The following is a 26791-nucleotide window of genomic DNA, read 5'->3' on the forward strand; positions in this document are numbered from 1 at the left end:
CATTGGTGTCTTGCCTATGAGACCTCAGTGGTATCCCTGAAGTCCCCAATTATGCACTGTACTGCCCTGACTAAATGCCAGCTCTGTCCCCTTTCACTTCTGTAGCTGCAGAAGCCACACCATCATCATGGATGCATGCTAAGTTGCTTCAGTGTGTCCGACTCAAGAAGCGACCTCATGGACTATAGCCTGACAGCCTCCTCTGTCCATGGGATTCTCCAGGCATGAGTACTGGAGTGGGTTGCCATTTCCTCCTCCAGGACACCATCGTCATACCCTCAGAAAATAACTTCTACTGTTACAAGCAGAGGAGGAGCTGAAGTGACTTGGAAGGTTCCTCTCTATGAGTTTATCTTCCAAGAGTGGATGTATACACAATTTGTAGGGTACTGAGTTGAGCTGATCATATGAGACACACAGAGCCGGTTCTCTAAGGCTGGGTCCCCCAGCCTTGACACTGGGGATATTTTGAGCTGGATAATTCTGGTTGTGGGAACTTTCCCATGCATTGTATATATTTAGCAGCATCCCTGGATCCTACCCATTCCCTGCCAATAGCTCCTCCCTCCAGGTGTGACAACCAGAGATGTGTCCAGATTTTGCCAGGTGTCCATGGGGGCTAAATCAGCCTCCAAGGGGAGTGCTTCTGGATATGTATGTGTGTGTCTGTATGTACGTGCTCAGCTGCGTCCAACTCTTTGTCACTCTGTGGACTGTGGCCTGCCAGGCTCCTCTGTCATGGGATTCTCCAGGCAAGGATACTGGACTGGGTAGCCATTCCTTTCTCCAGCGGATCTTTCCCATCCAGGGATCAAACCTGCATCTTTTGCGTCTCCTGCATTGGCAGGCAGGTTCTTTACCGGCTGAGCCTTTGGGAAAGCCCCCTCTGGATACGTGGACTTCCACATTGTCGAAGGCAGTCTTGAGACAAAGAACTGGGTGCAGGTGTTGCAGGAAGGGGGACCCCTTCCAGGGCCCCAAACTGGGCTCTTGTCTAACACTCAGAAATGAATTGTCCAAGGAGACACATGTGCTGACAAAGCAAGAGATGTTATTGGGAAAGGGCACCCGGGTGGAGAGCAGCAGGGTAAGGGAACCCAGGAGAACGGCTCTGCCGCGTGGCTCGCAGTCTCGGGTTTTATGGTGATGGGATTAGTTTCCGGGTGGTCTTTGGCCAATCATTCTAATTCAGAGTCTTTCCTGGTGGCGCACGCATCGCTCAGCCAAGATGGATGCTAGCGAGAGGGATTCTGGGAAGTGAACGGACACCCGGTGTCTCCTTCTGACCTTTCCCGAACTCTTCTGGTTGGTGGTGGCTTTTTAGTTCCGTATTCCTTACCAGGATCTCCTGTCATAAAACAACTCATGCGAATGATTACTAAAGGGCCTGGCCAGGGGGGGCGGTTTCAGTCAGTGAGCTTCTCCTAACACAAGCAGTTAATTTGGGAGGTCATCTCAAGAAGCAGTGTGAGACGTTGGGGAAGTCAGTCGGAAAGGGAGGAGAGTCAGTGCTGACGAGCAGGTCACTGCTCTGGGCGGGGAGGCTCAGGTTCTGAGGGAGCCTCCTGGTCGGAGCAGACACACCACGTGGGCCCATCCGGGAGCGGTACTTAGCCTCCACTGAACTGTGCTCAGGCAGGGCTGTAGGGTAGCCTCCTATCCTGATTCACCCCGTCCCCCAGATTTTTCCTTTGATTTAGATCCATTTTTGTCTTCCGATAGCAATGCATATCTTTTTTTTTTTTTAATGCATGATTAATACAAGTGTTTGTTTTGAATAATTCTATCTCCTGGATCCTCAGCTGTAGTGCAGATCGGCTGGGAAACCTCCAAAGTCCTCCCCAGCGCTCACATTCGAGGACTCTACCTGGGAATCGAGGCCAACCCCAGGAAGCTGAACAATAGACAGAAAGAGCATAGCCTGATCCAGGCAGCGGTGGGTGGAGAGGCACCCATCCTTTGTCTTGCAGATTGAATACGGAAACAATTGCAGGGGAGCAGGTAAGACTGCACAGTGTCAATTCTCAGCTGAAGGCACTTTTGTACCCGGGACCTCGCTTCTGCGTTGGCACTGCAGGGGCTCCGCTGACAGCCTTCAAGAGACACCATCGAGGCTGTCACATAAATCGAACCATTTAGACAGAGCTGAGGTGACAGCAGAATGAACTTCAACTGGACCGTGGTGAGGTAGAGGGATAAATCCTCAGAAAATTAAGTCTGTACCGATTCAACCTTCCCGAAGCTCCTTCTCTCATAATCTACCTTAAACCTGTTACTGAACCGTCTATCAGTTTGGGGCGTAAGGAAGACATGTTGGGAAAATCAAATTTTAGCATGAACAAGAGAAATAACTGCCAATCATCCCAGCGAACGATGGACTGGTGAGTATTTTTTTCTCCCCAATGAATTTGTTTTCTTAACATTAAAACTGTTCAGATCATCCCTTGTGAATCATGAGAGTGTCTCACTTTCTGGCATGGAAAGTTTTGATATACAGCCACTGACTTGGCCACAGCTCTTGATTTTCCTCCAGGGAGTTCAAAGCACTTTCACTTACATGGTATCATCTTATTTAGCTTTGCAAAATGAGGCAAAAAAAGAGAGGGGAGGTGGATGCCTACTGGTCTCTTTTTGACCAATGGGAATGTTAAAGTGCAGCAGATATGTATGTATGTGGCGTGGCCAAAGTAACCCAGAGAGTTCCAAGCTGGAGTCTTCCAGATCTTAGGGCTATCTACATTCCTCATTCTGGAATGGGACCCTGGCAACATTTTCTCTTTGAGAAACCTGCGTGTTGGAAAATATGTCCAGAATTCTGAACAGAAAGCTTTATCAGTTTGGAAAATGCACCCCAGGCCAGATTCGAGGTCTGTGGCGGGATTCCTAGCCTGGCCAGAACAAAGAGCAGAGATGTTAACACCAGCTGAGGCTTTAAAAAAAAAAAAATTAAGAAACAGAAAATAATCATTCCCTTTCCTGCCAAGAATGGCAGTGCAAAGATCAGCCAAACCCACCTTTCCTGAAAACCCATGATCTGCTTTTCAAGGGGAAGAGGAAAGCACCAGGAATAGACAATGGTTCTGAAACACTGGCTGGCTTTTGAATATTCATGACTATTCTGATGCAAATGAATATTTCAGATTGAGCTGTTTTTGCAGAGGTGCTGTTGGAAATGAATACACTTATGAAATTGCTTTTCTAGCTCTGCAGATTCTGAAGAACGACTTCCTTTGCTCATGTATAATTCTCCCCGGAGGCTTCCCAGGTGTCAGCCTTTGGCTGGCTTCTTTTCACCAGAAACTAGGGCTATGGTTTAGCCTTAACCCGCAAGGAAAAGCCCGGCTTTGTTTCATCTGAGCCAGGTCTCTTTGATAGGCTCTTCTTGTTCTGCAGGCGGGCAAAGAGGCTTATCACACATCAGATTGTTTTTCCTTTGAGGTAACCTCAAACCAAAGCGCACTGTTCCCTGAAGAACACGGAGAGTAAGAACACTGTGCAGGTGCCTGGGGTGGCTCAGAGGGTCAGGTCAGGAGGCTCCTTTGGATTTTGCTGACTTGGCCCCAGAAGGGGCTCGAGCGGTGGGCGTCGGGTGAGGCACGTGGTCTGGCCAGGGCAGCGGACTCTGAAGAAGACATGGAGACCCCGTGGGCTGAGGGAGACTTGGAGAGCTCCGAAGCGCAGTGAGTGTTCCGAATCCCCTCGGGGCAGCCGTGGGACCTCCTTGCCCCTTCAGGCTGGAGGCTGGCAGTGACCGCTGGTCAGGCTCGGGAGGAAGATGGAGGGGACCGTGAAGGAGGTGCTCATGGCTGGAGGGAAGAAGTATGTTGGTGTGAACCCAAGGTCAGCTTTCGAGGAGAGAGGGCAGGTCCTGAGCTCCATGTGAGGCCAATAACGGAAGCTGCCTGGAGCCTCCCCGTCTCTCGTGGTAGTTTAGCCTCTCAGTCGTGTCTGACTCTTGCAACACCATAGACTGTAGCCCGCCAGGCTCCTTTGTCCATGGGAGTCTCCAGGCAAGAATAATGGAGTGGGTTGCCATTTCCCTCTCCAGGGGATCTTCCCGACCCAGGAATCAAACCTGTGTCTCCTGCATTGCAGGCAGACTCTACCGAAATACTCTGGGTTTTGGACAACTGCTGGGATGAGGCAGGGAAGCACTTGTCCAGGCTGGTAGGGTCCCGGTGGAGGAGAGGCTGCTCTCTGCCAGGCCTCTGATCCGCCTGGGTTCCTTGCACGGCCCCCAGTGGCCCTCCTGGAAGACCCCGGGCACAGCCTCGACATCACTCCTTGTGGAGCCCTTGGCTGTCCATCCTTGCCAGACAGCCTTGCCTTCTCCAACCCAGCCCCCCGTCCACAAACACGCCACAGCCCACTCTCTGTGCCCATGGAGAGGACCCCAACTCATGTTTTTTCGTCGAGTACTGCCCTTACTACGGGCTTCCCTTGTGGCTCAGCTGGTAAAGAATCTGCCCCCAGTGTGGGAGACCTGGGTTCCATCCCTGGGTCGGGAAGGTCCCCTGAAGAAGGGATAGGTACCCACTCCAGTATTTTGGCCTGGAGAATTCCATGGACTCTGTAGTCCATGGGGTTGCAAAGAGTTGGACACAACTCAGTGCCTTTCACTTACTTGTCTAGTGACTATTTTGGGTGTGTGAACTAGTTTTCTTTGAGGATTAGAGTCATATTTTACCTTGAATCTCTTCTTAACCCTCCCTCTCTTCCCACTTCAACCCTCAGCAGACAAAATGAGCACATACGAAATATCCACTCAATACTGTTGGTTTTTAGAGTCAGGGTGGCTCTGGTGAGGATGCAATATTGGTCCTGACAGCTCCCTACCAGGGATGAAGACGGAGGAGGAAACCCCTCTGGAGCCCAGGCTCTGTTCAAGGACAGCAGCTCTATCTGAAGCAGGCCCTGAATAGACAACAAAGATATCAGCGATTCATAATGAAAAGGTAGAAAACACATTTATATAGTGTGCAGGGCTCATTCATTTGCTTCCAGATCAGGAAAGTTTCTATTCTATAAAAAAAAAAAAAAAAAGTTGTAAATGTCATCAAATGTCTCTCTTTGGTGAACTTTGGCAAGTTCCTTAACTTTTTTGAGCTTCACTTTCCTCATCTACAAAGTGGAAATGATAACTAGCCTACCCACTAGGGTTGCTGGGAGGGTTAAATTAGATTATGTGTATAAACCATTTAGCCTAGAATGTAGAAAAGAGCAGTGATGATTGCAATTATATTTCCTATCATCGTTACTGTCCCATTAAACTAGTATGTCTGCTAAGTGGATTGTTTGGTAGTATCTAAGATAATTATCAGTGGTACACTGATTGACTTTTGAAAAGCTTTAATGTGCGCTAGAAAAAGTATAATTTTATTATATTTATGATTTTATAGATTTGTTTCTATTTATTTATTTCTATATATTAGTTACACGCCACCCCTGAGCTCTGTGGCTTCACACGATGCTGACTTGCCATTTCTCTGGGTCTGGGAACTGGATCAGGCACGGCCAGCTGGTCATGCCCATCTGCACTTACACGTCTGGCACCTGCGCTGGGCTGGCTGGAGCCGCTGGGGCCCCCCGGGAAGCTCTCTCCTTCTGCCGGTCTCAGCCAGGCAGCTGGACTTCTTGACGTGGTGGATCGGGGCTCCAGGTTTTCCAAAAGGACAAGTCCCATTGTGCAAGCGCCTGTTAAGTCTCTGCGTATGTCCTACCAGCTAGGCTCCCATTGGTCCAAGCAAGTCACATGGCCAAGTCCAGAGTCGGTCTCGGTGGAACTGCACCGGGTGTGAATCCTGGAAGGTACAGTCCGCTGGGGTTCAATCCCTGGGTTGGGAAGATCTCCTGGAGAAGGGAAAGGCTACCCACTCCAGTATTCCAGCCTGGAGACTGTATAGTCCGTGAGGTCGCAAGGAGTTGGACACGACTGAGCGACGTTTGCTTTTCACCTTGGTAAGAATCCACACGGGGATCCGGAGCAGCCTGGCTCCAGAATCTGGTCTAAATGATCAGGCAGACCTCCTCACACAGAGTGCTTTAGTTATCTGTCTGCAGACTTAAGGAAGTAAGTCAACATGCATCCCACTCCGTTCATTGACTTCGTGGGCCCTGAATTCAGATCGTTTCACAGCACAGCAGTGCTCCCCTGTGCTTCCCCATGTCCGGGGCTGGGCTGGACGGATGCAAATTGCTGAGAGCTGGCTGGGATGGTTCAGCTGGTGTCATAGGTCTGGGGGTGTGGTGCTAACCATCTGCTGAGGGTCTTCTAATCTCCCCACGTGACCTCCCCGCCGTGCCTAACTCCTGGGCTTCTTCACAGCACAGGAGTCTTACACAGTTGCCGGCTTCTCTTCAGTGAGCAAGGTAGAAGCTGTCAGGTCTCTTGGAAGGGAGGCTCATATCTGAAAGCATTTCACCTCTGCCATACTCCCTTAGTCAAGGACAGTCGCAAACTGGTCTAGATTCCAGGGCTGGAGAAAGGGACACTGCTTTTGGGGAGAGAAGCAGCATGTGTGTGCAGGCAGGGAAGGACTCCATCGAGGCCATATTTCTATACTTTCTACCACAGAATGCTTTAAGTCCAGAATGACACCAACTTAAGGTTTTGTTTTTCAACGGACAGGTTTTTCTTTTCTTTTTTATTTTTTAAGGAGCAACTTAGTTCCACAGCAAAACTGAGGGAAAGGTAGAGATTCTCCGTATACCCGCTGCCCTTGCCAATGCACGCGTGCCAGTGTGCCAAGTCACTTCAGTCGTGTCCAGCTCTTTGTGACCCCATAGACTGTAGTCTGCCAGGCTCCTCTGTCTCTGGGATTTCTAGGCCAGAATACTGGAATGGGTTGCCACGCCCTCCTCCAGGGATCTTCCCAACTCAGGAATCAAACCCTGGCTTTTACGTCTCCTGCATTGGCAGGTGGCTTCTTTGCCACTAGCACTGCCGGGGAAGCCTCCCCCGTTATCAAAGCTCCCTTGCCCTCCCAGTGGTGCCTGTGTTGTAACTGATGAATGTACACTGACGCATCACGAACACCCATAGACAGCAACTGGCCCTAGGGCTCACTCACCGTAGCTCTGTGGGTTTGGACAAATGAACAGTGACACATATCTGTCATTATGGTGTTGTACGGAGCACTTTCATTGCCCCATAAATCCTACACACACTGCCTCTTCATCCCTCTCTCCCACTAACCCCTGACAGTCCCTGACCATCTTACTGTTTTCATAGCTTTTTCTCTCCAGAACACCATATGGCTGCGATCACAGGGTGTATGACCTTTTCAGGTTGGCTTCTTTTGGTTAGGAATTTGCATTCAGGTTTCCTCACTGTCTTTCCATGGCTTGATACCTCATTTCTTTTTAGCGCTGAATAATCTTCCATTGTCTGGATGTACCATAGTTTATTTATCTTTCCAGCTACTGAAGGACCTCTTTGTTGCTTTCAAGTGTTGGCAATTACAAAATAAGCTGCTATAAACATCTGTGCAGGTTTCAGTGTGGACAGAAGTTTTCAACTCATTTGGGTAAATACCAAAGAGCACAATTGCTAGACAGAATTTAAGGTTTCACAGTTAGAACAACATTCAGTAAAAAACATTAGATTGAACCATATGAAATCTCTGATTTTGTAGATCATGCCCAGATTTTGGTAGCTTTATATGGTTTAACCTACATAGAATCCTGGAGTAGGAAATAGCAACCCAATCCAGGATTCTTGCTTGGAGAATCCCATGGACAGAGGAGCCTGGCGGGCTACAGTCTGTAGTGTGATAAAGAGTTGACCATGACTGAGCGACTGAGTATACATAATCTAATATGTATAATATATAATATATGTGGTGAAGGTTTCTAATATGATATGCTGATAACTGAAGTTTGGAAATTGTCTAATCAAAGTATTTTATCTTCTGGTGACCAAAACATGGAAGATGCTTATTTAGACCATTTGTTTTGGTGTTGATGGCAGAGGTGACCTGGAAAGAGTTGATGTGAGCTACAGCTTGTCAAATGTCCATCGAACACATCCATTCATCAAAATTCCTTGGCCCAAGGGAACACAGACTTCCAGGTTTATTGCAAATCAGACACTCGGGAGAGTTGGCAGAACTTTGATCTTCGTAGGGAGTTCAGTTCAGTTCAGTTTAGTTGCTCAGTCATGTCCAACTATTTGTGACCCCATGAATCGCAGCATACCAGGCCTCCCTGTCCATCACCAACTCCTGGAGTTTACCCAAACTCACATCCATGGAGTCGGTGATGCCATCCAGCCGTCTCATCCTCTGTCGTCCCCTTCTCCTCCTGCCCCCAATCCCTCCCAGCATCAGGGTCTTTTCCAATGAGTCAACTCTTCGCATGAGGTGCCCAAGTATTGGAGTTTCAGCCTCAGCATCAGTCCTTCCAATGAACACCCAGGACTGATCTCCTTTAGGATGGATTGGTTGGATCTCCTTGCAGTCAAAGGGATTCTCAAGAGTCTTCTCCAACACCACAGTTCGAAAGCATCAATTCTTCGGCGCTCAGCTTCCTTCACAGTCCAACTCTCACATCCATACATGATCACTGGAAAAACCATAGCCTTGACTAGACGAACCTTTGTTGGCAAAGTAATATCTCTGCTTTTTAATATCATATCTGAAGATTGGTCATAACTTTCTTTCCAAGGAGTAAGCGTCTTTTAATTTCATGGCTGCAATCACCATCTGCAGTGATTTTGGAGCCCAGAAAAATAAGGTCTGACACTGTTTCCACTGTTTCCCCATCTATTTCCCATGAAGTGATGGGACCAGATGCCATGATCTTAGTTTTCTGAATATTGAGCTTTAAGCCAACTTTTTCACTCTCCTCTTTCACTTTCATCAAGAGGCTTTTTAGTTCGTCTTCACTGTCTGCCATAAGGGTGATGTCATCTGCATATCTGAGGTTATTGATATTTCTCCCTGCAATCTTGATTCCAGCTTGTGCTTCTTCCAGCCCAGTGTTTCTCATGATGTACTCTGCATAGAAGTTAAATAAGCAGGGTGACAATATACAGCCTTGACGTACTCCTTTCCCTATTTGGAACCAGTCTGTTGTTCCATGTCCAGTTCTAACTGTTGCTTCCTGATCTGGATACAGGTTTCTCAAGAGGCAGGTCAGGTGGTCTGGTATCCCTCTCTTTCAGAATTTTCCACAGTTTAGTGTGATCCACACAGTTGAAGGCTTTGGCATAGTCAATAAAGCAGAAGTAGATGTTTTTCTGGAACTCTCTTGCTTTTTTTGATGATCCAGCAGATGTTTGCAATTTGATCTCTGGTTCCTTTGCCTTTTCTAAAACCAGCTTGAACATCTGGAAGCTCACGGTTCAAATATTGCTGAGGCCTGGCTTGGAGAATTTTGAGCATTACTTTACTAGTGTGTGAGATGAGTGCAATTGTGTGGTAGTTTGAGCATTCTTTGGCATTGCCTTTCTTTGGGATTGAAATGAAAACTGACTTTTTCCAGTCCTGTGGCCACTGCTGAGTTTTCCAAATTTGCTGGCATATTGAGTGCAGCACTTTCACAGCATCATCTTTCAGGATTTGAAATAGCTCAACTGGAATTCCATCACCTCCACTAGCTTTGTTCATAGTGATGCTTTCTAAGGCCCACTTGACTTCACATTCCAGGATGTCTGGCTCTAGGTCAGTGATCACACCATCGTGTTTATCTGGGTCGTGAAGATCTTTTTTGTACAGTTCCTCTGTGTATTTTTGCCACCTCTTCTTAATATCTTCTGCTTCTGTTAGGTCCCTACCATTTCTGTCCTTTATTGAGCCCATCTTTGCATGAAATGTTCCCTTGGTATCTCTAATTTTCTTGAAGAGATCTCTAGTCTTTCCCATTCTGTTGTTTTCCTCTATTTCTTTGCATTGATCGCTGAGGAAGGCTTTATTATCTCTCCTTGCTATTCTTTGGAACTCTGCATACAGATGCTTATATCTTTCCTTTTCTCCTTTACTTTTCACTTCTCTTCTTTTCACAGCTATTTGTAAGACCTCCCCAGACAGTGATTTTGCTTTTTTGCATTTCTTTTCCATGGGGATGGTCTTGATCCCTGTCTCCTGTACAGTGTCACGAACCTCATTCCATAGTTCATCAGGCACTCTATCTATCAGATCTAGGCCCTTAAATCTATTTCTCACTTTCACTGTATAATCATAAGGGATTTGATTTAGGTCATACCTGAATGGTCTAGTGGTTTTCCCTACTTTCTTCAATTTAAGTCTGAATTTGGCAATAAGGAGTTCATGATCTGAGCCACAGTCAGCTCCTGGTCTTATTTTTTCTGACTGTATACAGCTTCTCCATCTTTGGCTGCAAAGAATATCCATCGTTGTTTCTTTTTAATCCCAAAAGCCAGAGTATTTTCCATGTTATTAGATATACCAACAGAAACCCCATAAGCTTGATGGGACATTTTCTGGCAGGAGTTGGTGCAAGAAATTGGAAAATGAATCATTGGAACATTTGGCTGTATGGAATGTACATCTGAGGAGGCTGTTCTCCAGAATAAACTGCCCACCAGTTAGTGAAATTTTGTCTTGGGCTGGGTTCTGACGATGAATCAGAACTTCGAGATATTGAAGATCTGATTTAGACATGTTACAGAGTATTATTTTGTATTTAGTCTCTGCCAGATGAAAAAAATTTCCATCAGCACCCTGGTGGTTTTTCAGCCTGGCAGCCCACTGTAGTGGAAAGCTTGTAACCAAATTGGGCAATGTTGCCCTGTGGACCCCCAATAAAATATTCCATTGTTGTTTGAAGGTTTGGAATTGGTAAAATAATTTTAGAACTCCTTTCTTTCATCTTGATTCTTTCTATGCGAGTAAATTTTTGTTCAAAAATAGCATCCAAATGATTTAAAATGTTCCAAATGGAGTCAACACCAAATCCAAAAAACAAAACAAAAACCTCAAGCTATTTTCCAATAGGGTTTCCTGAAGGAATGCTTCAAAAGGTCTGGCTATGTCCATGATGGCTTAAGTCACATGCCTCCCTTAAGCCTCAGTAATCGTCGTTGCCTCACACTCTCAGTAGCTCCTCAAGTTATTTTGGCTGCTCAACCCTGACCGTTAAATAGAAACTTGAGGATAGAAGAGGGTTCATTATGTGCGCAAACGCATTTTCTTCAGCTAATCACTGAAAAGCAGACTCGAAGGTATTCAGAGGCCCAGAACAATACTGTCAAAGCTAATTCAGTCCCTCACAGGTCAAGGCTTGTGACCACGGCTCTAGCCTTTGTCAGACAAACAAACGCATAGCACTTCTGTGCGCACCTTTTCTGCACAGAAGAATCACACCTTAAAATAAGTGGGCATTGATTTCTCTTGCTCTGCCTGCATTAATCTTCAGCCCTTTCTCTGGGGATAATGCGGAAGTAGTGTTGCCTGGCCAAGAACTCAAGCGCACTTCTTTCTGCTACAACGTTTTAATAAGTGCAAGCTCAGATCACGTGCTTAGTATTCCATCGTGACAGGTTGAATTTTAATATCACATCATTTTTCTCTTATTTAGATGTCTCCAAATATTAGTGTGTTCATTTAGGGATCATGTTTTCAGGAACATAAATTTATACTTGTTTTGTATACAATTATTCTTAATTTTTCTTGTTCTTAATACAAGTTATATAGAAATGACAGATTTGATTCCTTTGGACCATCAAAATGGTCTCAGTTTAACACCTTCTCCATCTGGAAGGATGTCTAAAGAATATGCAGAATCATAATGCTTCCTCAGAAATGGCACAGCTGCTTTTTTTCCCCCAATTAATGGCAAGTAGAACTAAAGTTGCCTAGTGTATAATGGTCTTCCTCTGTCATAGCCTAACTGATGAATCTTGTAAGCCTAGCAGAGAAAAATATCTGTAATTTCTTATTATAAGCATATAAGGTGAAGTGACCTTGCATGCTTGATTACCAATTAAAAGATGCAAATAAATAGTCACATCATGTTTCACAGTGTCAGGCATCTGTTCTCAAAGCCTGTGGATTTTCCTTCCCTACAAGACACAGTTAAGTGAAAGATAGTCTAAAGCAAATTGTAGGTTTTATAGCCAGTATCAGGTTAGAAAACATACCACATATGTTGATATTTGAATGTTACTACTTGGAAATTATTTTATTGCTCTTGAAAAGAGATTGCAAAGCATGCTTTGCTTAATACCCAGAAGTCATAAAGCAGGAAGTGAGATCGCTCCACGCCCATACCCACCTTAGACTCTGTGTCATCTGGCGCGTGTGTGTATAATTTGTGATCCTTTTGTGTCTGTTTTGTGAATTTGCTTTTGACGTCAGTTTTGGCTTTATTTTCATCGTATGCTTTTTAGTATTTTATGTATTCATTTGGCTGCACCAGGTCTTTCCTGCAGCATGCGGGATCTTTAGGGAAGGCGTGCGGCCTCTATTGCCCTGACCAGGGATGGAATCTGGGCCCCCTGCTTTGGGAGCGTGGAGTCTTAGCTACTGGACCACCAGGGAAGTTTCTATGTGAATTTATTGTCCATCTCCTTCACTTATTTGAAAAAATAAATCATACTTGTTTTTTTCTTACTGATTACTAAGTGCTAAGTCGCTTCAGTCGTGTCCTAGTCTTTGTGACCCCATGGACTGTATTCCACCGAGCTCCTTTGTCCCTGGGACTCTCCAGGCAAGAATACTGGAGTGGGTTGCCATTTCTTTCTCCAGGGGATCTTCCGAACCCAGGGATCGAACCCTGGTCTCTTATGTCTCCTGCATTGGGAGGCAGGTTCTTTACCATTAGCACCGCCTGGAAGCTGTGTATATGGAATGCTTTGCTACCTTAGATTTGTAGGTAAGAGACAGACTGTCAAGAGCAGTAAACAAGCCTTGTGTAGACAGAAACAGGAATAGACCCTCTACTGAGCAGTAGCTTTTATGCAAGGTGCCCCGAGGGTACCACTTTGATGGAGCAGTTTACCCATTTTGTTAGGGAACGCTCCTCTGAAAGGCTGGATATAGGGACCACCTTTCAGCCACATCTTGGCTCAGTTGTTCTGGGGAAGCAATAAGGTTTAGCATTGAATTTGTTCCCTAGTAGAAATTGACAGCATGGTTGTACTTTACAAAAATGCCTGCTCCCCCAATAAGGAAGCGGAGCACACGTCGGCTGCATCGAGTGGCCTCCTTCCAGAGAGTGCAGTACGGAAGGAGGGAAATAACCTTTCTTCAGATAAGCACAGCAAACACCACCTCGGCCGTGGGATCAAGGTTTACATCAACAGTGACAAGTGATGGTGAAGAAAGCAGCCTTGAGACGCCGTGATGAGATGAGCGCTTTATTTCTGTGGTCTTCCTCCCCCAAAGGGATAACCACAGTCTAACCGTGACACCAGCCGAACTCAAACCGAGGGCTATTCTACAGAGTATCTGATCGGTACTCTCAAAACTGTCACGGTCATCCAAAACAAGAAAATGAGATAAATTGTCAGAATCCAGAGGGGGCTATGGAAACACAGATGCTAAATGAAAGGAGGTATCCTGCCTAGGATCCCAGAGTAGAGAAAGGGTGTAAGTAGAAATGAAGAAAATAAAAATAAAGTGTGGAGTTTAGTTAACAGTATTGAATCATTATGGGTTCATGGGTTATGACAAATGCACCATAATATTGGGTTGGCCAAAAAGTTCCTTTGGGTTTTTCCATGAGATGCTGTGGAAGACATGAAGGAACTTTTTGGCCAACCCAGTAACACTGTGCCAGTAACAGGGGGATTGGGTGCGGGGCATAGGGAACTCTGTACCATCCTTGTAAATTTCCTCTAAATCTAAAACGAAAGTTAAATGTTTGTTAAGAAAAAAACAATCATTTCTTCAGTGAAGCCATAAAATTCTCACCTGATTTAGGCTGGTTGTGACTATATCACCCTCCACACTGAGTCTGAACCTTATTAGTCTAAAAGCAGCTGAACTAAACAAAATCTAACTTGCGGTGAGTTTTCAAGAAGGTTGATGTTGGCAGTCTCCAGGACTGCCTGAGCGGATGGGTGGAAATACTGAGCTGTACTGGAAACCATAGCGATGAGTCCATCAAACCATTTCATTTTACAGAAGAAGCCGAGGCCCAGAGGGAAGGAGGCGTTCAGGTCAGCTCTGTTTCCTAACTCAGTGTTTGTTCTCCCGTCGCATGCCTCTTCCTAAGTCCTTCTGCATAACTCAAAAGTCCCTCCAGTTACTGCCATTCTTGGGTTTTCCCATTTTTTTCAAAGAGAGTAATAGGAGTGCCACTGACCTAAATGTTAGGGGCTTCCACGGGGAGTCAGGGGTAAGGACTCCGCCTGCAATGCAGGAGCTGCAAGAGATGTGGGTTCCATCCCTAGGTCGGGAAGATCTCCTGGAGAAGGGCATGGCAACCCCCCAGTATTCTTGCCTGGAGAATCCACGGACAGAGGAGCCTGGTGGGCTGCAGTCCATAGGTTCGCAGAGTCAGACACGACTGAGCAACTTAGCATGCATCCTGAATATTGTATAAAAGTGAGACAACACAGGAAATCTGGGATCAAGTTGAGTACCATCTGAATCCCACCTGCCATATCATTTCTGGACCTCAGTCCTCAGGTACAAAATGGTTGCTGTAATCCCCATCTCTCAGATTAAATGAGATCAGGTGTATAAACCGAGCACAGAGTCTGGCCACGGTGGGCCCTCAACAACGGAGTTTCCTTTCACAAGGACATAAGCTTGTATCCAGCAGTGCTGCAGGCAGGAAGTCACGGGCGCTTAAGGAACACAGATGAACTGGGTAGTAATTATATTCGTGGGAGCTTTTCCTGACCAGGGCTTTTCCACAGAATCAGCCACTCGCACAGACCTTTCTCACCACAAATTGGTCTCCCTTAGAGCCGAGGCTTGCTAGTGGGGCATGACTGCACTGTTATATGGGAAATTAGTTCATGGGTTCAAGGGACAGCCCCCTCCAGCAGGGGCCTGGGAGACAGCTGCCTGAATGCAGGCGTCATTGTTAGGTTACTTTCTTTTTTTTTTAATTTCAGGCTGGGAGAAATGCAATATGAAGCTTTGAAATGTTGATCTCTGCCTCTAAATATCACATTGAGATTGAATTGTCTCTATTCCCCAAAGCTGACAAAAACTAAGATCTGCGTTACAGATGACCTTTAATAAGGATGCTCTGTCTTTCGTTTGCATTTTAAAGCAAAGGCAGGTGGTGCAGTCTGTGAGTCCTCTAGGGGGGCCTGCCTTTGGTAGCCAGCCCCCAATACCCTCCCATGTCCCAGAGTCAAGCTCAGAAATGCAGTGAGACAAGCCTTTGTTGGACAGTTACTCAGAGTTTAACAGATTTTTCAAAAGGAATGACTTAGCGGCTTTCCTTGTGAAGTTCTTGGAGGAGAACCCTTCTTCGTTTTAGTTTGGATTCTTGCTGCAGGCACTCTGAGGCAGGACTGGGGGGCAGGTGACCCCAGAGAGCAGAACTCAGGGAGGAGGGAGGCAAAGCGAGAAAGCCCAGGAAAAGGGATGTGAAGGAGCCGCTTCATTTCTGCAGGTCTCTCTCTGGCATCTCTCTAAGGAACCATGTCAATCCCGTGTCACACATGTCTCAGATTTTTCCCCGGGAGGACACGGACGCTGGAGCTCTTCCTCACTGAATTCTGCCCTCCTGAAGGCTTGGAGACTGCCTCTGGCAGCATCGCCTCGCCATCGCGGCTTTGTGCACAGATGCGTGTCCTTGACAGTCTCCGGAAGGCAACCAGAGAGTTAGGCTAACGCCCTTGATGTGGGTTTATGGGCAGGGAACTGCCCATGGCTGCATGGGGTCAGACGGAATGAGGGGCTTCAGCAGGCTGTTTCAGCATCTGCTACCACGGTACATTCTAGAGCTGTGCTCTCCAATACCGTAACTCCCTGCTACGTTTACATTAGTTAAAATTAAAAATTCAGAGCCTCAGTCACGGTGGCCACATTCCAAGTTAAGCACTTGAGTTAGCAGTCTCGTGTGGCCAGCATCTGTTGTACTGGATGGAGTAGACATGGAACATCGCTGCCGTTGCAGAAGGTTTTGTTGAGCTGTTGTAGAAGACCATTGGCTGAATGTCTTCAGTTCTGTAGGTCCCTGACAAACGAATGTGAGCTGAATATCTAGTAGTCAGGATAGGCTAGGCTTTGCTGAAATAACAAATGACCTCCAAGCCTTCGTGGCTTCAAATAACAAAGGTTTATTTCTTACTCAAACTATGGGATCCGGGTTAAGACAAAAAAAATAAAGGCACCATGTCAACTGCACGCAGAGGAAAAGGGAGTGAGTCTTATACCAATAACTGATGCCTCAGCCAGAAATGACCTGCTGTTTCCATGTATGAGTCGTGGAATCCTACCACACTGTGACTGATTAGGAATTTCAGAGAGGAAAACTGGGTCTCAGCAAGCAGGTCTGTTGACTAACTCTGCTCATACGGTCATTTTCTCTTTCACTTTCCTGAGCATCTACTCAGCAGATATTTGAATATCTGCCAGGCATGCAGATGAGCCTGGGGTGTAGAGCCTGGATAAAGGCAAGCTTCTTGCCTTATGGAGCTCACTTACCATTTGCTGGTAAATGGCCATTAAGGAGCAGTTACAGCAAAGGGGTAAGTGTCCTCTAAGCAAAGAATGAGATGGTTCATTATCAGCAAAGCAAGCATTTGTTACGCATATCAATGAGACTGCTAGAGCTGTGTCTGTCTGTCCAAATAGAGTCCCCACAGTCACGGAGACAGGGAAGTGAGGGTGTCTGTGCATCCCTCCCTCCCCTTCCATTCGCACATCTAGTCCATTCCTGAATGAGACCCAAAAGAGGTGTGGGCCCTGCTGAGTGGCGGCCACAACACCACAGCTTGGGCAGGGCGTGGACATCATGGGGGACTTCTCTGCAGACCTGCTGGCACAGCCTTGCCAGGCACACCTCACAGCCTCGCCACGGTGCTGGGAGCCAGCCTTCCTGGCACAGATCCGCAGCCAGGGAGTGGGCCTTCTGGACGTCCCCCCCGAGGAAGTCAAACAGGACCAGCCAAGGGCCACCCGAGGGAGTGCCCTGGCATAGAGGGTGGAGGGAGCAGGGAGCTGTGGCAGGGGGCGGGGGCCGCTTCCGGCCCTCCACCAGCTTCTCTGTGGCTGTGGGCACTCTGCCCCTGGGCGCTGACCTGCCTGTCCTCAGAGCAGGACATGGGGCTAAGTGTCCTAGCTCAGTTCCTGTCCTCTGGTTTAGAGGATGTCTACAAGCCACAAGGTCATTCAATTGTATTTTTTAAAATTCAGTTCAGTTCAGTCACTTAGTTGTGTGTGACTCTTTGCGACCCCATGGACTGCAGCACACCAGGCCTCCCTGTCCATCACCAAATCCCGGAGTTCACTCAAACTCACGTCCATAGAGTCAGTGATGCCATCCAACCATCTCATCCTTTGTCGTCCCCTTCTCCTCCTGCCCTCAATCTTAGCCAGCATCAGGGTCTTTTCCAGTGAGTCAACTCTTCGCATCAGGTGGCCAAAGTATTAGAGTTTCACCTTCAACATCAGGCCTTCCAATGAACACCCAGGACTGATCTCCTTTAGGATGGACTGGTTGGATCTCCTTGTAGTCCATCTTATTTATTTGTCTGCCTGAGTCTTAGTCGGGATTTGTGGGATCTAGTTCCCTGACCAGGGAGGGAACCGAGGCCCCCTTCATTGGGAGCACGGAGTCTTACCCACTGGACCACCAGGGAAGTCTCTAAATTAAATGATGTATCTTTTTCTTTATTTTTTTTCTGCATTTCAACCCATTCATTCAAAATAGACCTGCGAGGAGGCTACACTGGTTAAGCGCCTGGGCTCCGGGGCCAGACTTCCTGGGTTTGCATCTCGGCTCTGCCACTGGACAAGTTACAGAACATTCTGTGCCTCAGTTTCCTTATCTGTAAAATGGGAATAAAAATTGTCCCTGCTTTGGAATGAGATATATGATATATGGATACATGTAATTTATTCACCTCACTGTGCAGCAGAAGCTAACAGACATTGTAAAGCAGCTATACCCCAATAAAATAAATAAATAAGTAAGTAAAATACATGAAAAAATTTAAAAGCTAATAAATAAAAACCAAACATAGGAAAAAACCCTACCTCACATGGCAATTGTGAGAAGTGAGTTGGTTACTAGGCGCTCAGTAAGCGCTCGGACGGGTTATCACTGATTGCTCCTGAGTGCCTGTGCTCAGCCACACACGTTCTGAGTCAGGGCTGGGGAGGCGCGGTCAAGCAGGGGACCCTGGCGGTGCTCATGGCCTGGCTTCAGGTCTGGGCTCCGCCACTCACCAGCGGCAGGACTTCGGGTGAGTTAGAAAGCTCTCCAGGTTTGCTGTGTCAAGTGTGGATCATGACTCAGCGGTTTTTGAGGGGACTTCAGCGTTCAGCCCTGAGGGAACCCGGGACAGGCCCCAGCTGTAGAAGTAACTGTAGGGAGAGGAGTCGAAGCAGAGTGGACGAACGATAGGGAAGGAAGCGTGCAGTGGAGCGTTGCGCCTGAGAGGAGGCGGAGGGCAGCAGAACAAGGGGTCTTGGGAAGGAAGAGGTGACTGAGGGTGCGGTCTCAGAAGGCCTCCCGTAGGAGGAGGCGCACGGACCGCGGCCGTCAGGGGGGATCAGGCAGCGCAGGAGGGAGGAAGCGCTCCAGCCGGAGGGAGGGACGCCGGGCCCCAAACACCAGCGTGTCTTAATGGTTAGATGAGCGGCTCGCTTGTTGAAGGGTTCTGAGTTGGAGGGTAACCTTTAGGTCACTGGGCTCGAAGACAAGGAGTGAATTTGAGTCAGTTCTGGTGAGGCAGACAAACCTAGAGCCTATTATAGAGAGTGAGGTAAGTCAGAAAGAGAAAGACACATATCATATATTAACGCATAAATACGGAATCTAGAAAGATGGTACTGATGAACCTACCTGCAGGACAGCAGTGGAGAGGCAGACATAGAGAACAGACTTTTGGACACTGGGGGAGAGAGAAGGTGCGATGATTTGAGAGAGGCGCACGGAAACATATATATTGCCATATGTAAAATAGATAGCCTGTGGGAATTTGCTGTCTGACACAGGGAACCCAGATCTGGGGCTCTGTGACAACCTAGAGGGGTGGGATGGGGAGGGCGCTGGGAGGGGCGTTCAAGAGGGAGGGGCCATGTGTATACCTGTGGCTGATTCACGTTGATGTATGGCAGAAACCAGGACAATATTGCAATTAGCCTCCAATTAAAAATGAAGTTAAAAAGGGGAAGGTAACTGTATAGAGTCATGGGGCCAAAAATGAATCTCCAGTAGAGGAGACAAAAATAATATAATGACCTTTAAAGCACTTACTATGTGCCTGGCCTATCCTAAGTGTGTCCATGGGTTAACTTATTTTTTTTCATAGCAATCTGATTGGATGAGTACTCTTGTTATCTTCAAGTTACAGATGGCACAGAGAGATTAAGACACTTGCCCAAGGTCACAAGAAGAAAAATCTAGATCCAGGATTCAAACCTAGACATCCTGGCAATGTACTTTTTGAGATGCTTTGTGGGCATTTGGGAAGGAGTTGTTGTTCAGTTGCTTAGTCATGTCCAACTCTTTGCAACCCCATGCAGCACCCCAGGGTTCTCTGTCCTCTATCTCCTGGAGTTTGCTCAAACTCATGTCCATTGAGTCGATGACGCCATCCAACCATCTCATCCTCTGTCATCCCCTTCTGCCTTCAATCTCCCCAGCATCAGGGTCTTCTCTAATGAGTTGGTTCTTTGCATCAGGTGTTCAAAGTATTGGAGCTTCAGCTTCAGCATCAGTCCTTCCAATGAATGTTCAGGGTTGATTTCCTTTAGGATGGACTGGTGGCATCTCCTTACAGTTCAAGGGACTCTCAAGAGTCTTCAGTGCCACAGTTTGAAAACACCAGTTGTTCAGTCTTTTTTATGGTCCAGCTCTCACATCCATACATGACTACTGGAAAAACCATAGCTTTGACTATACTGACCTTTGTCAGCAAAGTGGTATCCCTGCTTTTTAATACACTGTCTAGGTTTGTCATAGGTTTTCTTCCAAAGAGCACGTGTCCTTTAATTTCATGGCTTCAGTCAACATTCAAGTGATTTTAGAGCCCAAGAAAATAAAGTCTGCCACTGCTTTCATTTTTTCCCCATCTATTTGCCATGAAGTGATGGGACTGGATGCCATGATCTTAGTTTAATGAATGCCGAGTTTTAAGCCAGCTTTTTCTCTCTTCTCTTTCACTTTCATCAAGAGACTCTCTAGCTCCTCTTCACTCTCTGCTATTTAGGGTATTGCCATCTGCATATCTGAGGTTATTGATATTTCTCCTGGCAATCTTGATTCCAGCTTGTTTGCAGGATAACAATATACAGTAATTGAGAAATGATGCTGCTCCAAAAAGAGATAATGTAAGAAGAGATTTAAAGAACAGCCAGAGTGTTTGTTGTGAGATGGAATGTCTAGGTCTCTGGAGCAGGAGAGGACCTATGAGTTAAGAAGAAAGAAAGTGAAGTCGCTCAGTCGTGTCCAACTCTTTGTGACCCCATGGATTGTAGGCTCCTCTGTCCATGGGATTTTCCAGGCAAGAATACCAGAGTGGGCTGCCGTTCCCTTCTCCAGGGGATCTGTCCGACCCAGGGATCGAACCCAGGTCTCCCACCCTATAGGCAGACTCTTTACTGTCTGAGCCACCAGGGAACCTTACGAGTATAAGGGGGCAGGGAAATCAGGGCAGTTGAGGGATCTCCCGGGAAACAGCTTAGATGTTCACACCCGTGGAAGAGCAGAAAGCCAGGTGGCAGGGGGTAGTACTGTTAGGGGCTTACAGAGAGGATGCAGGCTTTTGAAACAGTGTCCCTGACCACACAATCTAATAAATGTTTTGTTGTGCCAGGCTGCACACTCTCTGGGAAGGCAGGGTATCTGAAATCAGATGGGCTGGATCCCAGTCCAAGGCCTGCCATCCTAGCTGCGGGACTTTGGGTGGGCCATTTACCCTCTCTGTGTCTCAGTCTCCTCGTCTGACAAACAAGGTTACTTCCTTCATAGAGCCGTTGGAAGGACTGGATCTTTTAGTTTATGGAGCGGGCTTGGGATAGTCAACACTCTGCAAGTATTGGGCTTCCCGGGTGGCTCAGTAGTAGAGAATCTGCCTGCCAATGCAGGCGACTGGGGTTTGATCCCTGGGTTGGGAAGATCCCTGAAGACCCACTCCAGTATTCTTGCCTAGAGAATCCCACGGACAGAGGAGCCTAGCGGGCTCAAGTCCGCAGGGTTGCAGAGTCGGACACGACTGAGGGACCAAAACCACCACAACAATGCAAGTATTGGCTCTTCTTATTGCTGTCATTATTTCCCCTGAAATCCCGGAAGCCTTGACAGCCTAGGACAGAGGCAAGGTTTGGGTGTGGCCAGTGGTCTAGGCCACTCTAGCCTGAGTCCAACAGTATGGTGGCTTGAGTTCAGAGACAGTCACGATGCTCCTGTTTGGAAATGTGAGAAAAGGAATCTCCCTTTGGTCGACGAACTTCCTCCTTTTTTTTAGTGGCTGATTCTGGAATCTCCAGGGAAGTTTTCAGATTCACATTCCTATCGTGAGAACAAATGTGTGCAGCAGAGTGCCTACGAATAAGGTAGCATGCCCCGGGAAAACACGGAGGCTTATAAAAAGCACCAGAGGCACTTACAGAGGAACTCGGTGAATCCGTGCTTCAAAGCACAGATGCTGCCACCCCCTCATCGAGGTTTCAGTTGGTGTAAAAGCTTCCCCCCAAATTTCCCGTTTCAGGGCAGACATTCTACCACGTGAAAATCTTCCCCTTCCCCCTCCGCCCCCACCCCAGCCTAGTGGCATTAGAGCTTCTTCTCACGAAAACACCAAAGACACTGGGACAGGTAACCGACAGACACGCCTCCCTGAGGGAGTGACGTCATACTGACTCCCTTTTAGAGAGCATACTGCCTGTTTAAGATGCCACTCGATCAGTTGATGAGCGTTCACTGTATCAGCAGGACTTCTGAGTCCACCTGTCAGCATCTCAGATGGGAATTCCAGAGGCATCATCTTTAATGCAGGAGAGCCATGTTAGAGACCCGGGTCTATCAGCCTGGGTTGTTGGAACGGGTAAAATTCGGGGATGTGGGAGAAGAGGTGCCCCCGAGTCTCCAGTGTACACCCCACAGGTTTCTTCCACTCATTAAAGACTACTTGGATTTACAGATCCCTCTTGTGAGAATGCACGCCTAGGGAATTCCCTGGTGGTCCAGTGGCTAACATGCCGAGCTCCCAATGTGGGGGCCCTGGGTTTGGTCCCTGGTCTGGGAACTGAAGGACCCCACATGTTGTGACTGAGACATGTGCAGCCAAATAAATAAATCAATTAAATCAACTATTAAAAAAAAAAAACACACACACACTGCATGCCTAGGGAATTCCCTGGTGGTCCAGTGGTTAGGATTCTGTGCTTGCACTGAGGGCCCAGATTCAATCCCTGGTCAAGGAGCTAAGATCCTGCAAGCTGCACTGTGTGGCCAAAAAGAAATAAATAAAAATAAATGTTTAAAAATAGAGAAAAGTTTAAAAAATGCATGCCTATTCACCTTATGAGAATTCATGCCAGGGTATCTCCCACCACTCAGCTGGATCGGGACCTCCAGGGCTGCCTGAGTACCCTGAAGCCAGGGCAGAGGTGGGAAATGGGTGCGGAGAAGGGCAGGCTCTAGCCCTTGTGACCTTCCTCACTGAATGCCACTGAGAGACGACCACTTGGGGAACTTAGTTCACTTCAGTCACTCAGTCGTGTCCGACTCTTTGTGACCCCATGGACTGCAGCACTCCAGGCCTCCCTGTCCATCACCAACTCCCAGAGTTCACTCAAACTCATGTCCATCGAGTCGGTGATGCCATCCAGCCATCTCATCCTCTGTCGTCCCCTTCTCCTCCCACCTTCAATCTTTCCCAGCATCAGGGTCTTTTCCAGTGAGTCAACTCTTCGCATCAGGTGGCCAAAGTATTGGAGTTTCAGCTTCAGCATCAGTCCTTCTGATGAATATTCAGGACCGATCTCCTTTAGGATGGACTGGTTGGATCTCCTTGCGGTCCAAGGGACTCTCAAGAGTCTTCTCCAACACCACAGTTCAAAAGCATCAATTCTTTGATACTCAGCCTTCTTTATAGTCCAACTCTCACATACATGACTACTGGAAAAACCATAGCCTTGACTAGATGGGCTTTTGTTGGTAAAGTAATGTCTCTGCTTTTTAATATGCTGTCTAGGTTGGTCATAGCCTTTCTTCCAAGGAGTAAGCATCTTTTAATTTCATGACTGGGGAACTTTGTAAAGAGGTTACAAAATACGGGCTTGAATGAAGGAGAGGATTTTGGTGTCTTTAAAAATCAATCCCTTAGAGATGCAACTGCAAGCCAAGGAATGGTAAGGATCAAAGGCCACCACCATCACTGGCACTAGGCAGGGAAGCGTCTTCCCTAGACATTCCAGAAGGAGTAGTGGTTTTGTCGACACTTGACTTTGGACTTACGATAAAATTCTATTGTTTCAACAGCCCCCAGATTAATCACTGAGAGGACCGTCATTTACTTAATAAGCACTGATACCCTAGGTTCTGCATCTTAGCTACACATTGCAGTCACCTGGGTAGACTTGACAAGCTCAGATGCTCAGGCACACCTCAGATCAGATAAACCAGAATCTCTGGGGGTGAGACCCAAGCGTCCAGGTGTTTCCACAATGCAGCCAACATACACAGCCCTTGCCCTGGGCCTTTATGCCTGTGTGAATGCTACATTGCTCAGTCATGTCTGAATCTGTGTGACCCTTTGGACTGCAGCCTGCCAGGCTCCTCTGTCCATGGGATTCTCCAGGCGAGAATACCGGAGTGGGTTGCCGTTTCCTCCTGAAGGGGATCTTCCTGACCCGGGGATCCAATAGGAGTCTCCTGTGTCACCTGCGTTGCAGGCAGATTCTTTACAGCTGGGCCACCGGGGAAGCCCGTGCCTTATGCGTATCCACACGGTGAATCCTTGCGGCTCTCTTAGAAGAGAGGTGCGGATTCTGTTTCCATTTTATGGGTGAGAAGATGCAGGCACAGCCAAGTCCCATGCTCTCTGCAAGATCACGTGGCTGGTGAGTCGCAGGATGTGGATTTGAACCCAGGCCATCTGGCTCCAGAGTCCACGCTCTTAGCCAGCAGGTTCATCTCCTCTTGTGACATGGGAAACATAAGTTCTTGGCAAAACCCCGTGCTGCGAAGTGGCCACAGAGCCAGGAATGGAGACCCTGTAACTACTTTCCGGGAAGCCAAGTAAAAGATCTTCCCAAGCCAGCCCAAGTTTATAATTAGTAATTCAAAATAATTTCTGCCAGAAAATGCAGACTTTTCCATTCCTTCCACAAACTCTCTGAGGGTGAAAATTTTCAACCTTTCCTTTCTCTTCCCCATATGCACCCCAAAATGTCGGGAGCTAGACTCCAACCAGGATTAAGTGGAGAGCGGGTATAGTTTGTCGTTGGATCTCCTGTTTGTGGTCAAGGTCCAGTCCATTAGGCAGAAGTCTTACTGACATGTGTGCCTGGGTGGAAACTTGTCACGTGCTTATCTAAATAGTCTGCTGCTACTGGTGGGACCAAAAAGTGGAAGAAACAGCACAGGATGGGAAGGCACACTCTATCTGGTCCCAGCTCCGTCCCCAGCCCAGCCCAGAGCTGACTCCAGGCGGTCGACTTCACCCCCCTCCAGGCCTCTTTCGTAAAATGAAGAGAATTGGATTCAATCTGAGGTCACATCTCAGTTCAGCCAAGAGACATGTTTTGTTTGGCCCTCACTTTCACATTTTTTTGAGTTAATTGCCAACATTAAAAAATTGGAATCATTTACATCAAGTCTAGATTTCCAGCTTTTCTTGAATAACTGGAAGAGACGCTCTTGCCCTGCTGGGTTCCTTAGGGAACTGTGGGCTGGCATTGAGGGACAGTGCTCTCTTTAGCGGAGAAGGCAATGGCACCCCACTCCAGTACTCTTGCCTGGAAAATCCCATGGATGGAGGAGCCTGGTAGGCTGCAGTCCATGAGGTCGCTAAGAGTTGGACACGACTGAGCAACTTCACTTTGACTTTTCACTTTCATGCACTGGAGAAGGAAATGGCAACCCACTCCAGTATTCTTGCCTGGAGAATCCCAGGGACTGGAGAACCTGGTGGGCTGCTGTCTATGGGGTCGCACAGAGTCGGACACGACTGAAGCGACTTAGCAGCAGCAGCAGCAGCTCTATTTAGACGGGGCTCTGGTCTGCAGGCTTCCCCGTCCCCCGCTGGCCACTATGGCTGTTTCTTTACCTTTTGGCCCCTGCAGGGACTGGAAACCAGAGGATCTCCATAGTCTCCTCCAGAAGCTAAGACTCCTCGACTCAGCATCTTAAAACCTGGAAGGCAAAGACAGAGTCTCAGAGATTCAGGCTCAGTGAATATTTTCATATAGAGCTAGGAACCATCCAAGTCAAACTAATAAACAGCCATGTTCTCCTAGAGATGCTTGCCCCTCACAGAGATGTTTTGTCTTTCCCCTTGACACATAATTTACAGTGTTCCGCATCCTTCCTGTGCATTTTTATATTCTGGCTCATTTTTCGAAGGCAGAGACAAAACAAAACCCATAAAAGGGGATGAAGAAATTGCATGGTCAAGAGTAGAGAGGACAGGGGATAATGCGTTCTCAGAAGGACAGTCTGAAATTGCAGAGGAACTATCTGTTCTTCAAAACAAGATAACCTGAAATAAATTCCAGGAAAATACGTCAGGTGCGTGCTGAGTCTGCTGTTGTTTACCACAGACCACATTCAATGAAACCCTCTTCTTTTGATGGGATGTGACGTGCTCAGGGAGCTGGGAGGTTTATTTAAGAACTTTAAGATGGCCGCATAGTCGCCTGAAATCACACACACGTTTCGGTGTTGTTGACTCAGAGCGCTTCTCGTGTGTATGCGCCCAGGCCCCCAGGCGTGTCCGACTCTTTGTGACCCTGTGAACTGCAGCCCCCCAGGCTCCTCTGTCCATGGGATTCTCCAGGCAAGAATACTGGAGGGGGTTGCCATTTCCTCCTCCAGGGGATCTTCCCAGCATAGGGATTGAACTCTGAACCCTCGTCTCCTGCATTGGCAGGCAGGTTCTTTACCACTGAGCCGCCTGGGAGCTCTTCATATGGGACGTTAATAAAAATACAGCAGCTGGATGGTGATGTTTAGTCCCTCTGACTACTCACAGTTTTCTTGTATGCATTTCCTTCATTTTTTACTGGCCTAATAATGCAAATAAAAGTAATATGAATATCAAAGGGTAGAAAGATCTGAACTGAGAAGTAAATGTCTCTTCTTTGTTATCTTTTATTATTGTGGTAAAAAATTCATAACATAAAATTTACTATCTTTACTTTTAAGTGTTCAATTCAATAGTGTTAAGTGTGCTTACATATTGTTTTCTTCATTATCTTAACCCCAGTGTTAACCACAGTCGTATTCTATGTCATTTCAGAAAATTATATGCGTATTCTTTATTAATATAAATACATTTTTTACATCTTTTAAAGTTTCTACATCAGCATAAGTCAGTCTTGCTTGTTCTTTTTAGTGACTGCCAAATATTCCATTTTAATGGATAATTTACTTAACTACTTATTATTGGATATCTAGGTTCTCTTGAGACTTTTGCTATTACTAAAAAGAAAATAATCCTATAAAGAATGTCTTTGGTGTACACACT

At 47.0% G+C, this 26791-nt stretch overlaps 1 long non-coding RNA gene across 1 annotated transcript in view; it reads left to right on the top strand.

Annotated features, from left to right (window-relative positions):
• The first annotated feature begins 1031 nt into the window (after positions 1-1031).
• The window catches only part of LOC129645056 (uncharacterized), a 41259-nt gene continuing 15499 nt past the window's right edge, over positions 1032-26791 (top strand). Inside the window, exons 1-2 of the long non-coding RNA XR_008711145.1 lie at positions 1032-1305; positions 1803-2381. This is a non-coding gene — a long non-coding RNA (uncharacterized LOC129645056). The remainder of the gene's footprint in view (positions 1306-1802; positions 2382-26791) is intronic.

This window comes from Bubalus kerabau, chromosome 2 (assembly GCF_029407905.1).
Source record: "Bubalus kerabau isolate K-KA32 ecotype Philippines breed swamp buffalo chromosome 2, PCC_UOA_SB_1v2, whole genome shotgun sequence".
In the NCBI taxonomy this organism is placed as follows: domain Eukaryota; kingdom Metazoa; phylum Chordata; class Mammalia; order Artiodactyla; family Bovidae; genus Bubalus; species Bubalus kerabau.